Raw genomic sequence first — 16097 nt, forward strand, 5'->3', positions numbered from 1 at the left:
TTCCAGGAGTTCTTAAAGCAGTGTTTTGTTTGTATCTCTGTTTTATTATTTCCTATGTGCTCAGTTTGCAAAGCTTTTTTTAACTGTTACATCTATAAACCCAGTCTTACTGAGACAAAATGTTCTAAGTATGTAATGAGAATAAAGATTCCTTGGCCTCTCCCTGACAACTGCTTGATCCTTCTGTGTTCAGAATATACCCTTGAAGCCACTTGTACAATTCTGTTACTTAAATATCATCATGACAGGCAGCCTGGTCTTTAGGCTTTGTGATCACCTGCAAATTCCAGTGAATCCCTGAGGATCAGCATTTTCTCAGTACATCTGGAAATGAGGTTTCCAGTAAACAAGGCTCTAATGCTGTGGCAGGAGAATGATGATGATCCTGGTGCTTGGTGTGAGTTGTGTGCTGCAGGCTGAGAGGAGAGGATGCTCTCAGGGGCATTTGTGTCCTCAGAGCAAGCAGGGGTGACTTGCAGTGAAATAACCCAGTACAGATAACACTGCCATTATTGATCATTCCTGGAAGACAACTTTGCACCATATTCACTGAGAGAAAATACCACTCTAAAATTAAACCAGAATGTTCAGAAATATATGGAATAAAAACTAGCAGACAAGCTGTTTTCAGCAAATGCCTTGACAAGCAGTTACTCAGCTCCTCCTTCCAAAAACACATTTGTCACCCAAAATTTCAGGTCTGTAAATGGCTGTTCTAAAAACTGTGTCGACACAGCACTTGCTTCCCAGAGCTAGAGCTGAGCATTCATGAGGGAGTTCTGCCACAGCCAAATTCTGTTTGACCACTTGTGAAGGCATAAATGTAAATGCCACTCAGTGTTGTTGAGTGGTAACTACAAAACTGGCTTTGAATTAAACATACCTACCTCTTGATAAAATACGTTGTGTTTCCTGCTAGATATATTCAAATTAATATTATAATTTACTTCAGAAACTGCAAATAGAATTTGTTTCTTTACACTGTTGAGCAACAGTTAAACACAAACATAAATAAAAATTTATTTGCACTTTCTGAATCGCTGGAATGATTTATTATTGTGGAACTTACATGATGTTACTTTTTTATTGCTTTATATTGCACATTTGGTTTTAATAGTTGCATCCTTCATTCTGTTAATTTCAGATTAAAAATTGAATTGCAACTGAAGTTCAGCCATAGCTCCTAAAGCATAAAAAATAAGCTTTGGTTTTCATTTTCTAGAATGAAAGTGGGGATGGAATACAGACTAAGTAGAAAAATAATCTCTCAGCAAGAACTGTGCTTGATATTATTTGTAACAGCTGCTGGTAACTGTGAGATCTGTGTTCATTTTTGTACTACAACCTTTAGTTTTATTGCACTTTGGTTACCCAAGGTTAATTTAGACTTTAAACAACTATGGACTTTACCAGCACTCGGGAAGGGGTTGCCTTTTGCCATTGATAGCAATGCAAAATTTGTAAATAATCAGTAAGATCCTGTACTTTTAACTTCAGCTGTGTTTTCAGGTAGTCTTTTGTGTTGTTTTTTTTTTTAATGTGGTATCTCATTTGCTCAAAAAATCAATACACAACTGCCCTTGGAAGTTCACATTATAAAAACATTAAAAGAGTTTGCTATGCAAAGACTTATGCCTATTCTTAAATCCAGACCTCTCAAAACTCCTGCGGCAGTCTTAACTCTTAGAGATGCAAAATATCCCCAAAGAAATAAAGATTTTAAGTAATTTAAATAATAGATTGTGAATCCACAAATATTTCAATATAGAGGTGAAAATGAAACATGTATCCACAACATGGTTTGTTTCACATTGGATTCCACTGAACTCAGCATTTTTGTCATTCCCTGAGGACTTTAGTTTTGCACTTGCAGCAGGGACTTACTCAGGCTGATCTGAGGCAAAAAGTGAGGGAACAGCAACCGTGGTACATCCCCAGACACTGAAATGTTTGCAAGACCATGGATGCTTTGAGAACAGTATATCCAGCAATTAGGAAATCCTAGAAAGGCCAAATTCACACTAAGTTGGAACTAAATCTGATGGTGAAGTCTCAGCCCCATTGCAGTGCTCCATGTTTTCAGGACTGGCAACCCCAGGCTCCTACATGTGTGAAGAAGAAAGGAATGATTTTTTTTCTAAAAGTCACAAGCACCTCTCAAACTAACACAGCCAGAAGTGGGCAGCAGACTTGGAGCAGGAATCAAAGAGAAAGAGCAAAGTCATTAAATATTTATAGTGGAATTGCCATAAGTATGGTTTATCAAAAATGTAATTGCACTGAAGTAGAAGGATTTTGTGGATTTTTTTATGTTTTGAGGTTTCTGCCATTTCTGCAGTGCAGAGAGGGGTTTTGAGAGGACTGGATTGAGAGTCTGACCTTTCTCTGAAAACTATTTTGACACAGCTCAGTTTCATGAAAAGTTTCAAATAGCTTTTCATTTCACGTTGGGGAAAAAAGCTAAACACCACCTTCAAAGCTGCTGAACAACACCATTTCTGTCCTCTGCTCAAGAGGGCAAGAAAGAGGAGAAGATCTAAGAGATACAGCAAATAAATAGGGGTTTTCAGTGGGCTAGATGATAAAAAGCAAAAACACCAGCATGTTGAGCTCACTGTGGTTTTGAATTTACAGTTTAGAAAGCAAAGCTCTTTGCATTGCTGTATGGTTAATATGGGTGGGTGACACGGGTTTGGTGATGCTCCGGCTAGGCCTCACCTCCTGGCCTGTGCCAAGCATGGCTGCCCCTCTCCACCCCTCAGGCAGCAGAGTGTTGCATTTCCTCTGAGGGTTCCCAGAACAGATCATTTAAATAAAATGTAACACCACAGCAGAGCAGGGCTGCCCAAATCCTAGAGGCAGCAAAGCTGCCCTGTGCAGCTGCCCACGGGAACCCTGAGTCCAGGAAGCCAGAACAAAGGAGACCAGAGGGGCCACTTGGGTAAGTTCTCAAGAGGGTTTAACCTCCGAGAGGGGCCAGGAACAAGTGACAAATGACAAGGCTCCAACAGGGTAACAGCTGTGGGAACCCAGAACATCCCTCTGGCTGTCCAGGATGGCCAGGACCCTGCCAGGAGGCTCAGAGACCCTGGCACAGAGCCCAAAACACCTGTGGGTTTGATTATGACCCGTGGAGCAAATTACCAACCTTAGATGAAGATCAGCAAGCCACAATAGTTTAGGTAGAATAATAATGAAGTTATCACAGGGTGGAAAAGTAGATTTTGAGGTTTCTAGAATGGGGGTTCAGGAGGCAAGATGGAGGGAACTGGGTGTGTCCAGCCTTTCTCCTTCTTCTTCTTCTTGGCCTCCATCTTCTGCTGCGATGGTGGCACTTACAGATTGGTTTAGAGTAGAAGCTCAGTGTCTAACACAGGTGATAGGTATTGGAAAGTAATTGTAAACATTGTACACGTAGATTTTACTACAAAGACATAACATTGCCCTGGGGGCAGGGAGAGTGCCTGGAACTGTCCTGCTGGATGGACCTGGGCAGGGCAGGAGAAAGAATTTTATAGATAAGATACAATAAACAACCTTGAGACTGAGAAATGAAGAGCTCTGACTCCTTCTTCAAGCACCAGGCTGGGAAAAGAGACTTTCTAACTGTTCTCAGGGTCACTCTGAGCAGCTAGAGATCCTGACAAACAGCAACTTAAGAACAGTGGAGGGCACTAGGGGAGGATAACCAAGAGTAGAACAGCAAGGGAGGAACATAGGGCAGGGATCAGATTCCAGGGATAACAGGGATAACATGGTACAATAATAATGGATAATAATAATAATCATAATAATGGGATAATAAAATGGGATAATAATAGAGAATCACATGGGAGGGGATCAGGCTGGACACACCAATGGAACTTCGAGAGAAGGGCAATAGACAAGGAAGGTTCTAGAGAAAGGGGTGGGGTTACATTTGATGAACATAGGAAGAGGGCAGTACTTCCAGGATTGGCAGGGAAGGGTCCGGAAATCAGGGAGGTTGACATGGGGGCTGATATAAGATTAGGTGGAAAATAGTAGTAAACAACTTCAGGGCAAAACCATTGAGGAAACCAAACATGGAATCAACCACTGTAAACTCACAATAATGGACACTTTAAGGTTACAACAGAAGAACAATCTACCACAGATAAGATATCCCAGTGTAAAATCTTAGAAGGAACAGAGCCCCTTCTTTTTACAATGGAGTTGTTAATGGCTGTCCTGTATCTTTAGGCTCAGCACAGCTGCAGTTTGTATATCCATTATAGTTATTTTCATGCCAATGAGTGTATAAAAACCTTAATCTAAGTTTCCATATAGGAAAAATTACTTTATTCTGCTGCTGACCATACCATTCCATGAAGGAGCCATGTTTGCAATCAGTCTGCGATTTACTGGAGCACAATCCCCCATACTGTGTCATGGGGCTGTGCTTCTGGAATTGTTTTGGTGGCTGAAGTCCCATCTGAATCATGGAATATATCAGGATCTCTTCAAGCTGACAATCCTGCATTGAAAAACAAGGATCTTACTAAATTCTGAGAAGGAATTAGTTACTGTCTCAGAAAAAGCTGGGGTTTTGCTCTGCTTAACCATTTGTGCTGCTGTTAGGAGAACGAAAAGCTGGGAATAAGGAGCAACATGTCAAGTAGGGGTTGCCCACGGGCAGCTGGAAGCACTGAGATAGTCAGCTCACACAGCTCAGGTTCTCACACCTCCCATGTGTCAGACATGGAGCCTGAGCAGGTGAAGGCCGCTCTGCCCAAGGCTGTGCTGGGGAGTCTTGAATTGCTGTGTCTGAAACACCATGTTCTCCTGAGCTGCCCGGGAGTGACATGACCCTGCAAGCCTGTTCTGCACAGAAACACAGACATTTCCTGGCTGCCTGCGCTCTGGTCAGTGGCTGGAGCTGTCTCCTGGAGTACTGCTGGGGAGCAACCTTGCACTCAAGACCAGCACAGGATAAAAAGGCACCGATGCTTCTCTTCATGAAGGTGAAGTAGGAAACATCAAACTCAGTAGTGCAAAAGAGGAGGAGACTGTGAGGCTCAGAGGAATAGGATGAACTGAATATATTGTGTTCAAAGAAGCAATTCTAAAAGTGTCCAAACAGAGTACAACTGATCTTCCAGAGAGATGTGCATTTACTTTTTCTTTTGATGAATTTTTTCTGCACTACATGATTTCCATTCTGATAAAAAGCCAGATGCTGTAATTTTGACTGTCTTGCTTTTCATTTGAGATGGTGCTTTGCAGGAGAAGTATTTGTGTCCAAAGTAACTTAGCGTGTCTAAGAGATCCAATCCAAATGATGACTTTACATCAGGAGCTGAGTATTTCAGATTGTTTAAAGACAGGCAAGTGGAAGTAAAGACAGATGAAAAAAAGCCATGATCAGGAGGAACCATATGGTACTCCTGTAACAATTAAACTCAGTGCTCTACTTTGGTGCATGTCTGCAGGATGCACAGACTAATCCCTTGTGTCCAGGCTCCATGCCAAGATTAAATTAATGTTCCCAAATTTTTTATTTAATCTGCTTCTGTGAGAAGAGGCCACAGCAGAGTAAATAGCTGAGTGAAAAACAGGATGTGTGAGCACTTTATCCCTTTCCTATCCTCTCACTCAATGCCTTGCCTTTCATGTGTGTTTTCATGGGGAAAAGGTAGAAGGGTCCTGAAACACCTGATGCATCTCTGAAATTTTACTCTGTGTGTTATCAAGAGTTTAGGAGCCACTGAAAAGATCCATACTTTCCCTTTGAACTCATTTCATAGGCTGCCAATGCCATGCAAGCTCCGCAATTATTCAAAGGTATAATATTGGAATTATTTTATGGTTGTTATTTTTGAAGGACAGCTGTAGCTCCTAGTGCTTAGCTCTCCTCTGGTTTGCATGGTTGAGTGTACTGTTGAAATTATGTGCTAGCCAGTCCAAAGTTCCTGATATAGCTCTCAAGTTAGCTCTAACTCATGCCTTTGATTCAAAAGAAACAGAAAAACTGATTGATCATTCACTGTGTGCTTTAAATTAGCTAACTATGCCCCAAAAGAATGCCTTTAAAATTATTCAGGGAAATAATCATTTAATAAATTCAACATTTTCCAAGCTGCTTTATCTCAAAAATTGTCTGCCTTGATACAAGGCCCTAGGGAAAGTAGTTTAATTAAAAAGTAAGGTTTTCTGTCAGTCTGCTGAGCCCTCTGCAGACTAAACAGCTGCTGATTTTCTACTCTGAGTGTGACATGGTGATGTTCATTTTCTTGTTTATCTCTGTGTATCTCACAAGGGAGCCTAATCTAGCAGGTCATGTTGGAGCACCTATCCTGCTGAAGGAAATATTTGGTTTAGGTTTGTCTGTTCGACTGTAGGAATTCTGTAAGCAATATGTATTTACTAACCACGATTCCTAATTCTAGGTCTCTATTTAATTTGAAATATAAACATCATAGCTACTTTCACGTCTTTTATTAGCATTTGTTCTTTTAACTGCTCAGTAATACTTAGTGGTAGGAAATTACTGCAAGCATTGTAATAACCTTTATAATTTTACATGCAGATACCTCTAGGTCGCTCTTTTAAAAATAGGTTCACCTTTTTTTTTAAATTATATACACACTAAATTGGGTCAGGGCCTCATAAGGCAAGTTATCTCCTAATTTTTCTGCGTGTAGACCTCACTCATCTAGAGGAGAAATAGCTTTGTGACCCATCTTTCAGGCACGAACGTGGAACTAGGGCAGTGGGAGCATCTGGGCCTCTGTGTCTCCTGCAAGAGGAGCGTCTGAAGCAAAGTAATTTTTGATCTGCTGCAGCCCCAACTGCAGACATTACAGCCTTGAGTGAGCATTGCCCAGAGAATGCAGGTGATGTGTGTGAAGACAAGGACCCAGAGGTGTTTGTGATTGTTATTGACACCTGCACAAAAGGAAAGAAGAAAATGACCCAGCTGGGAACTGTGTAATTCACAGCTTCACTTGGCTCCTGGAGGATAAAGGTCCTTTTATTAATGTGCTTTTTTGCACAGGCTAAACTACATGGTTGCAGGAATAATTTTTCAAGTTTTTCATTATAATGTGGTATTGTAAAAAATGTGAAGGCAACTATTTCCCAGTGATGCTCATGTAACTGTTAGAGACACTGTACTGTGCCCCACAGCACTGTAACTAAATGGGACAGCAGTTCATGTGTGCTGAGTGTGAAAAACGCCAGTCACTTGTTTTTAAAATTTTAAACGTTTAATAGTAATAAAATGGTTATAAAATAGTAATACGGTTAGAGTAATAATAATTTGGACAATTTGAATTAGGACAATATGAGACAATAGAGACAAACAGTTACAGATGTCCAGGTACCTTTTTCTGGGCAAAATAAGCCCGAAAAAGGACCCACATTAACAGAGGATTAACCCTTAAAAGCAACAGCCTGTTACATATTCATACACCTCATACATGATGCATAAATTCCATTCAAACACAGGATTCTGTCTGGGCAGTGCCAGCTTCTTCCTCTGAATCCTAACAGCAGCATTGAGGTGCGAAGAAGTTAATTTCTTCTGATAAGAGGGCAATAAATTCTCTTTCTCTGAAAGATTCAGGTGTCCTGGGGCTGCTATCTCACTGCAAGTCCTTTCTTTAAAAAAATTATCCTACATAGCACAGTTTCTATTTTAACAATTTTTATAACCTAAAACTATATTTACCACAGTACTTAAAAGAATTAATTAATTAATTAATTAATACTTTCTAACACAACACATATAATATTCATTTTAATATTAGCGAAAAGCCAATCATAAAATACATGCATTTTTCACATGGAGTGTGTGGCTGTGTGGCACTGGATGCATTCCTGAATCCATGGGATACTTCCAAATATGAGACTTGAGGCTGACAACGCCTTCCATTGGTGCAGTGGGCATGGAGCTCCACACATTGATTAGAAAACTATACTTTTTTGCTACTTTTCTTAAAATCACACTTTCTTCCTTTTTTGTCTCTCTTGAATGTGGCAGATTTTAGAAAGAATAAAAGGATAAGAAATGTTTCAAATTGTTTGCAATAGAGTGTTAATTTGGTAAGGGTTTGATGGGAGGAAGGAAAGAAAATATTTTATATTTCTATGGTAATAGAGTAGAGGGTGTTTGCAAAAGGCACAGTCAGTAATTAATTAACCACATCTTTATGTGCACAAACATTTACCTCCTTGTTACTTGCTTTTCTAATCCACCTCAAGGTTTATTACAGTTTTCAAATAAACATCTATCAGTTCTCCATCATTTGAGGTGGAGTGCAGACCTGAGTGGGACGTGTTGTGCATCTCAGCAGTTGGGGATGCCAACAGAGCAATGTGGTCAGATATCTCACTAAAATCGCAGTTTGTCCAGAAAAATCACACTTTGTAAGCAACATTTATGTAAACAAAATTGTAGATGAGGGAAATTTATTGTGGAGCCCGGAGGAAAGCCAGATATCACTGCTGCTTTTATGCTGCCCACAGAACTGTCTTTATCCTGAGCAGCTGGTCCCTGCTTCAGGAGAAGGATGAGGTCTGGTTCATTTGGTGTGAGCTTGTGGCACCTATGAATTACTTGAAGTGCAAGTGCAGTTTTCCCCTCTTCCAGTTACAAATCTATGGAACAGGAAGTGTAGCAGTGGATTTATGCTCTTACTTTGCAGAGTGTGTTGCCCATAAAATTAGAAATGACGAAATAATAATTTTTGGTATTAAGGCATGAATGCCTCCCTCTATTCATGATTTCAGTATTGCTTCCTGGAATTTAGTATTGCAGTGTGAGTTTAATAGCATTGACTTAAATGAGCTGGAAAAGCATATACAGTAGTTACTACCCTGGGTTTTTTCCCTATCTTTACAGCTATTTTACATCTCTAGTTATTATTTTGCCTCATTTCCCCAAACAACTGTCTTTCTTCCTTCAAAACATAACCTTCTGCTTTCAGTAATTATTTAAACAGTAGAAACAACCTGTGATAGAAAAACCTGTCAAAGCTGTGAATCTTCCCAGTGGCATGGAGACACTCCAAAGGTCACCAGCTCTGCACTGCAGGAAGTGTTTGCAGGATTCCAGCAGAGAAACTTGTATACAACTGTTATTGTGGAAGGCTGGATTATAAAAAAAAAACCAAACAGAGGAACAGCAACCCCTAAAAAAAGTTATTGGAAAATCTGACATTGCCAGCAGGTCGTGGGTCAGTGCTGTATTTCTGAGAAAGCAGCAAACTGAGCAGTGTCCCAGCAGGTACTTATTTGCAGGTGGCCATCAAAGTGCCAGGAGAAATCCTTGCTGGCAAATTTTCCAAGAACAGCGTTCCTGTGTTTATATTTCCTTCTGCATGTAAAGCCTTAAAGATTCAAATTGGATTCATACTGAGAGTACTTCAGTTTTGTTGACAAACTTTTAGTTAGAACAAGAGAAGAGTCATGCCTCAAGCAAATCCACATGTTATATAAAATTTTTGGAAGCCTACTGGTGGCATGTAGTGTATGGAGGAGGAGACAGCAGTGTTATTGTCATTCATGTGCAAAGCTTTGGAGGTCACTGTAACACTTTGATCATGGCATTTCTGCCTGTTCTTTGCATCAAAGCTTGATATGCATCTGTTCTGAACAGGGGTTTTGTCTCCTTCAAGGTGGGAGTGGATTTGCCATGGGATCCTGGGACTTTTGATTCTTAGTTGCTTTGGGATCTTCCAGGATCTCTGTGCTTACCTCAGGAAGTACAAAACTGCAACTTTAATTTTAAATAAAGGATTATCTGTGTTGGTTTGCATGTTGGAGAAAAACCCACGTGGAAGTGTAATAAAAGTCTAGAGAGTAATAAAATTAGAACAGGATATGAATATAAATGAGTAATTTTGTCAGCAGCAAACTAATGAAGCCTGGTTTCCCAGAGATTTGAGCTTCATGTTTGATTTACTGCTACCTAAAAGGTACAAGACAGAATTGAAGCTTTTCTTCTTGTGGAGCTTTTAGAACACTTTTGTGTGCTCTCTCTGCCGTTTAGTGAGATGTGACCTCTTTGTCACCCCTATGCTTTTTCTGTAGCATCTCTGTATTGTGGAGCTGCATAATTTCATAGCACTTGAGGGAAACAATTCATCTCTTTAAAACATAGTTCAAGTTAACAGATGGTTTCAGGAACAAATCCATGTGTGTAGTCACACATCCAGACGTGTCCTGGACACAGCAGTGTGATCTCCATTCCGTAAGGAATCATGAGTTTGCCTGAGCATGCTGTTGTCACTGAGGCTGGAAAAATTATTGAGTCCAACCTGTAGAATTACTGAGTCCAGCAATAACCCAGCAGTTCCAAGCCACCACTAACCCATGTCACTGAGTGCCACATTTACATGACTTTTGAATCCCTCCAGGGATGGTGATGCCACTGCTGCCCTGAGCACCCTGTGCTAGTGCCTGATGCACACTTCTGGTGGAAACATTTCTTTCCTAACACCCAATCTAAACCTCCCCTGGTGCAACTTTTTCAGATCTCTAGCTTGTCAGAGTGACCCCAAGAAAAGTTCCAAAGTCTCTTTTTCCCAGCCTGGCACTTGAAGAAGGAGTCAGAGCTCTTCATTTCTCAGTCTCAAGGTTGTTTATTGTATCTTATCTATAAAATTCTTTCTCCTGCCCTGCCCAGGTCCATCCAGCAGGACAGTTCCAGGCACTCTGCCTGCCCCCAGGGCAGTGTTATGTCTTTATACTAAAAACTACGTGTACAATGTTTACAATTACTTCCCAATACCTATCACCTGTGTTAGACAGTGAGCTTCTACTCCAAACCAATCTGTCAGTGCCACCATCACAGCAGAAGATGGAGGCCAAGAAGAAGAAGGAGAAAGGCTGGACACACCCAGTTCCCTCCATCTTGCCTCCTGAACCACCATACCAAAACCCCAAAATCTACTTTTCCACCCCATGATAACTTCATTATTATTCTACCTAAACTGTTGTGGCTTGCTGATCTTCATCTAAGGTTGGTAATTTGCTCCACGGCTCATAATCAACCCCACAGGTGTTCTGGGCTCTGTGCCAGGGTCTCTGAGCCCCCTGGCAGGGTCCTGGCCGTCCTGGACAGCCAGAGGGATGTGCTGGGTCCTCACACAACTTGAGCCATTTACTCACCCTGTCAGTTGTTACCTTGTAGAAGAGACTGACTCCCATGCCATGAGAGCCTCCTCTCAGAGAGCACTGGGGTCTCCCCTGAGCCTCCATTTCTGCAGGCTGAGCCCCCCTCCAGCTCCCCGAGCTGCTCCTCACCAGCCTTGTGCTCCAGCCTTGTGCTACAGCCCTTCCCCAGCTCAGTTCCCCTCTCTGGACTCACTGCAGCCCCTCAGGGTCTTCCTTGCAGTGAGGGACCCAGAACTGGGCATGGGATTTGGTGTGTGGCAGCCCCAGTGCTGAGTACAGGGGGACAATCACTGTTGCTGGTGGCCACACTGGTCCAGGCCAGGTGCCACTGGCTTTTTGGGCCACCTGGGCACACCTGGCTCATGTTCAGCCCCTGTTGAGCAGCACCCACAGGTCCTATTCTGTCAGGCATTGTCAGCCCCAGCCTGGAGCACTGCAGGCTCGTGGTGGCCCAGCCTGGCCTTGCTGAACCTCAGCCAGCACAGTGAGACAGCATTTGCTGATTCCTGATTCACACATAACTTGTGCCTTTCTTAACTATTGATGCCAGTGATGGAATGTCAGAGATCCCAGCTTTCCATCTGAAGTCTTCAGTATTGGTGTAGTGAAGGCTGAGGAAGTAGAAAGGGAGCTGTGAAAAGCCAAATAATCCTCAGTGTTTCTTAATAACTCCTGAAATTGATTTCATGTGAATGAGGCTGTGTAGTAATTAAAGGAGTAACATTGGGGATTATTATTTCACTGGAAGAAGCATGAATCTGGTGCTTCATTTAAAGGACAGTAATTTGTAATACAATTTTATTGATCAAGGCTTATAATCACTAAATCTTGCATGCAAACAGACTGAATGTGAAACATTGTCTTTATCAATTTCCAAACAGTGGATAAATTTGTTGGTTATGTTACTGTAATGATGAACCCTCAGTACCTTTTTTCAGTCTATTATTATTTTTACAGAGGAAATAATATCCTTATTACCCCTGGATTAGTAACATAGGGATCTACCACGGCTTTAAAACTTAAAAGAATGTAAACTTCAAAATTAATGGGTGCTTATGGCTAATGATAGTCTGAATAATTTGAAGAAAAAACATGTCCAGAGTTTAGTTAAAATGAAACTCTCAGTTGAGTTCAGCCCTGTAACCAGAAGTTTTTATACGAAGCAACTGGAAGCCCTCAGAGTGTGTATCCTCGCTTGAGAGAAGAGAAATTTTCCCTCTGCCTTGGCAATTGCTGCAGGATTTCACGAATGTGCTTCTACCTTTACACAGTGTCACCAGCTTTTCCTTTTTTTAGTAATTCAGTGCTACCACCATTTCTATGATCACAAAATCCTATATCCACCTGCTCACAAATCCATTCAAATGAAATGAAGAACAAAGCACAGAATTTTGCTGGGTTGTCTGTTGGGAGAAATATGATGTCCCAATTTGCACTCTCATTATTTCAGCCTTGCAGAGGGGAAGGGAAGAAGGTGGTGCAAATGTCCTCCAACTTCAGTGGTGAGTCTGAGGAGGAGAGAAACCCTGCCTCCCTTTTCTCCAGTGATTTACAGACTCATTCTTACCTGAGACCCCAGTAAGGAAGATAAGCTTGGCACTGTTCCCATTGGCATCATGTATGTCTGGTGCAGGGATTGACTGACATGGAGTCCACTCATGCCAGCAAAGCAAAGCCATTTATTACATAGTTTACCAGAATTTACAGGTCACTATGTTTGTAAAATTTTCCATTTTGACCCCTTTGTCCTGGTCTGTGACAGTGTTCACAGGGGTCTGAGGATGAGGGAAGAGACGAGGATCTGACTCCATGTTTCAAACGGCTTGATTTATTATTTTATGATATATATTATATTAAAACTATACTAAAAGAATAGAAGAAAGGATTTCATCAGAAGGCTAGCTAAGAATAGAAAAAGAAAGAATAACAAAAGCTTGTGGCTCGGACTCTCTGTCCGAGCTAGCTGACTGTGATTGGCCATTAATTAGAAAGAACAAACATAGGCTAATTAAAGATCCACCTGTTGCATTCCACAGCAGCAGATAACCATTGTTTACATTTTGTTCCTGAGGCCTCCCAGCTTCTCAGAAGAAAAAATCCTAAGGAAAGGATTTTTCATAAAAGATGTCTGTGACACTGGTCCCCTTTAGAAACACAATCTTCTGATTATTCTTCTTGTGCCAGCAATGTCCTTTGTTATCTCTTTTGCCATAAAGTCCTTTTTGCATCTCCCCTCACCAGCGTGGTCAGTGTCAGTGACCATACATGGTGTCTTCACTTCTGTTCCTGCCTCGAGTTTCTCTCTTCCTTGGCTTTCACTGTACCAGGGCCAGAAGGTCAGTGATGCTGCCCAGCTCAGCCTCTGTAGCTGTCTGATCTCTGACAGTCTGGGGTTAGCTCAACTGGCTTAAAATAAACCCCTGTAGCTCTATTTAATAATTACAAATAATATCTGTTACATTTTAAAGACATTGTTTGAAATGCTTAATAAGAGTATTTCTATAGATCTGTCAATGTCTTTGTGTCTGGCATTGGACCTTAATACTCTGCTTTGTTACAGCTCTTACAGCTCTATTATGATTTCCATTTGCAATACAGCCATTAAGACACCTTTTTAAAAAGTCATGATTCTATACATTTCAATTGTTCAACAGTGTTAGTTCATTTCTTTGGAAACAGCAGTAAAGCCTTTTTTTTGAAAAAAATCTTACCCAATTTTTAACAACATTTCCAGTTGTTTTCAAATAAGCAGGTTTCTATAGCCACATTCTGGAAGTGCATGTTGGGTTTTTTGCAGTGTGTTTACAAATATCTCATCATTTCCAGGCAGCTGTCATTATTTTATTTTTGGCAAATGGGAATATGGAGGCAAAATTAGAGTAATATTTAAAGCTGGAGTGTCTTGCATAGGAGTGGGATATGGAGACTTCTAAAATATTTGATGAGAACTGATTGGAACATGTGCTGCTTCTATGATTGCTTTGCATTAAGGCACTGCCTTTGGAGAGGAAAAAATTACTAATATTTAGATAAGGGCTGAGAGAACTTTTATCTGCCTGGAGATATTTCTGCTTTTTAAGAACTGTAGCTTGGACATCTGCAAATGCTGTCTTGTTTGCAATCAAACAGTGGATCAATAAAATAATAAAGAGAAAGCACTGAAGTTAGGATTTTTGTTGATGGATTGTGCATCTGAGGAAAACTTTATTAAGGAACTATGAAGGCTAGTCTTTATAGAACACAACATACAGTATTTGCCATTAGATTTCCCATGTTTGCACTGGTTTATTTTGTTTTCAATTAAAATAAAGCTGAAATCCACAGTATCATTTTAGATGAATGTTTTGTTTTGAAGTTACAAGGGAATGCAGATAATTTTTTTCAAAGGTTGTGTGTGACAGTAGTGTGATACAAACTCAGTGATCAGTGCCTGTGATCAAAGCTGAACAGGCTGCTGCCCTTCAGCCTTCTCTCCATCTTGTGCTTTGGCCCCTGTGCACAGTTCATTATCACTGTGCAGCCTGCTTTTATGGATGTGCAAGGCGTTAGTCCTGTTGAAAATCTGATTCTCAGGCTAAAGTCCATTGCTTCTTCTGTAGCTCAAATATTTGAGCTCACTGAGAGTGAAAACCAGAGAGCCTGGAAAAGAGCACAGCTTTGTCCTGGGAAACTCCACAGCCCTTTCACACCCCTGGAGGGAGAGGGCACAGCAGGAAAATGTGTAAGCAATGCTTAATGTATGTTTTCAGCACCTCGTAATTACCAAAACAATTGTGTGCTGGTCCTTTAAAGGCATTCACAGGATTGATTGCAATTGTGAAGTGTGGGATTCGTCTGTCTAAATGTCAGTGAATGTAGCTGAGAAAATCTTCAGCTCCTGTGGTCATAAAGGGAAGCCAGTGTAATGAGAGTTGAGAAAATATTCTAAAATTCTGTGTTTATACCTCCATACCTAATCCCCACCCTCCCTGCACACACACCCTTGCCATTTTCTATTTTTCACACATAATAGGAATTGTGAACTTCAGCACTTTGTAAAAGTCACCGTCTGTTCTCTTTTGCAAAAATAAACAATATATTGTAATAGAGCAACAGGAACCTAGCCTGAATTAGAGGTCATAGATTCAGAGTTAATTTAGAATTTGGCACTTGGCTCAGATGTGATTGGCAAGGAGATTTTCAAAAGGCTGCAACTGTAAATTGGAAATAAATGGAAAAGGATTATGTGAGTGGGAGATGGCTTTGAATCTATAATGCATGTCCTGAGACTGACTTGCTCATAGAAGAGCGTGTGTTTAATGTGTCATAAAAATATTTAAGTCACATTGATCTTTATATAAATATTTCATTTTTAAAGTTGGATTCTGGAGTATCTTGCATAGAAGCAGGATATAGAGACTGAACTAAAAATAAAATAAAATTAGCTCTGTGTGCATATCCTTGCTATCATTATGAAGGATAAAAAAAGGAACACCAGAAATTGGGTCATTTTTCCCTTTCCAGTCTCATATTCTCACAATATCCTTTATGCTGTCTTTTGTGACCAAATCAATTTTATTAGTCCTTGCTATATCATCTGTTCTGTTCTCTAGTGCTCGTCTGAGAGATGCTATGGATCTATTGGATCAGGAAACAGTTTGGAGGCAGAGTGAGCTGCTGCCAAGAAGGCACTCATGTATGAGAGTGAGAATGTGGGTGTGTAACTGAGATGTCCAAAAGGGACACTTTTTGGTGTGCCTTCAGCTGCTTCTGATCCAAAGCTGATGTCTGTCTGTAAATAAAGCAGGATGTGTTTTGAATGTGCCCATGTTCTGCACCATTCGTTTTTCCACTGTTGGCAAACTAAACTGCAAGAATCTGCACAGCTACCACCTTGGCAGCTCAAGGGGCTCAAGGAGTGACAGCAGTTATAAAAGGACCACCTCTGAACTACTATCTATTTTTCTTTTTGTTATTTC

The 16097-nt window shown here is 40.8% G+C and overlaps 1 protein-coding gene across 2 annotated transcripts in view; it reads left to right on the forward strand.

Moving 5' to 3' along the window:
• The window catches only part of CLSTN2 (calsyntenin 2), a 315822-nt gene that overhangs the window by 219674 nt on the left and 80051 nt on the right, over positions 1–16097 (forward strand). The window lies entirely within an intron of this gene.

The sequence above is a fragment of the Melozone crissalis genome, unplaced genomic scaffold (genome assembly GCF_028551555.1).
Source record: "Melozone crissalis strain CALT ecotype California unplaced genomic scaffold, PUWL_Pcris_2 ptg000034l_1, whole genome shotgun sequence".
Lineage (NCBI taxonomy): Eukaryota > Metazoa > Chordata > Aves > Passeriformes > Passerellidae > Melozone > Melozone crissalis.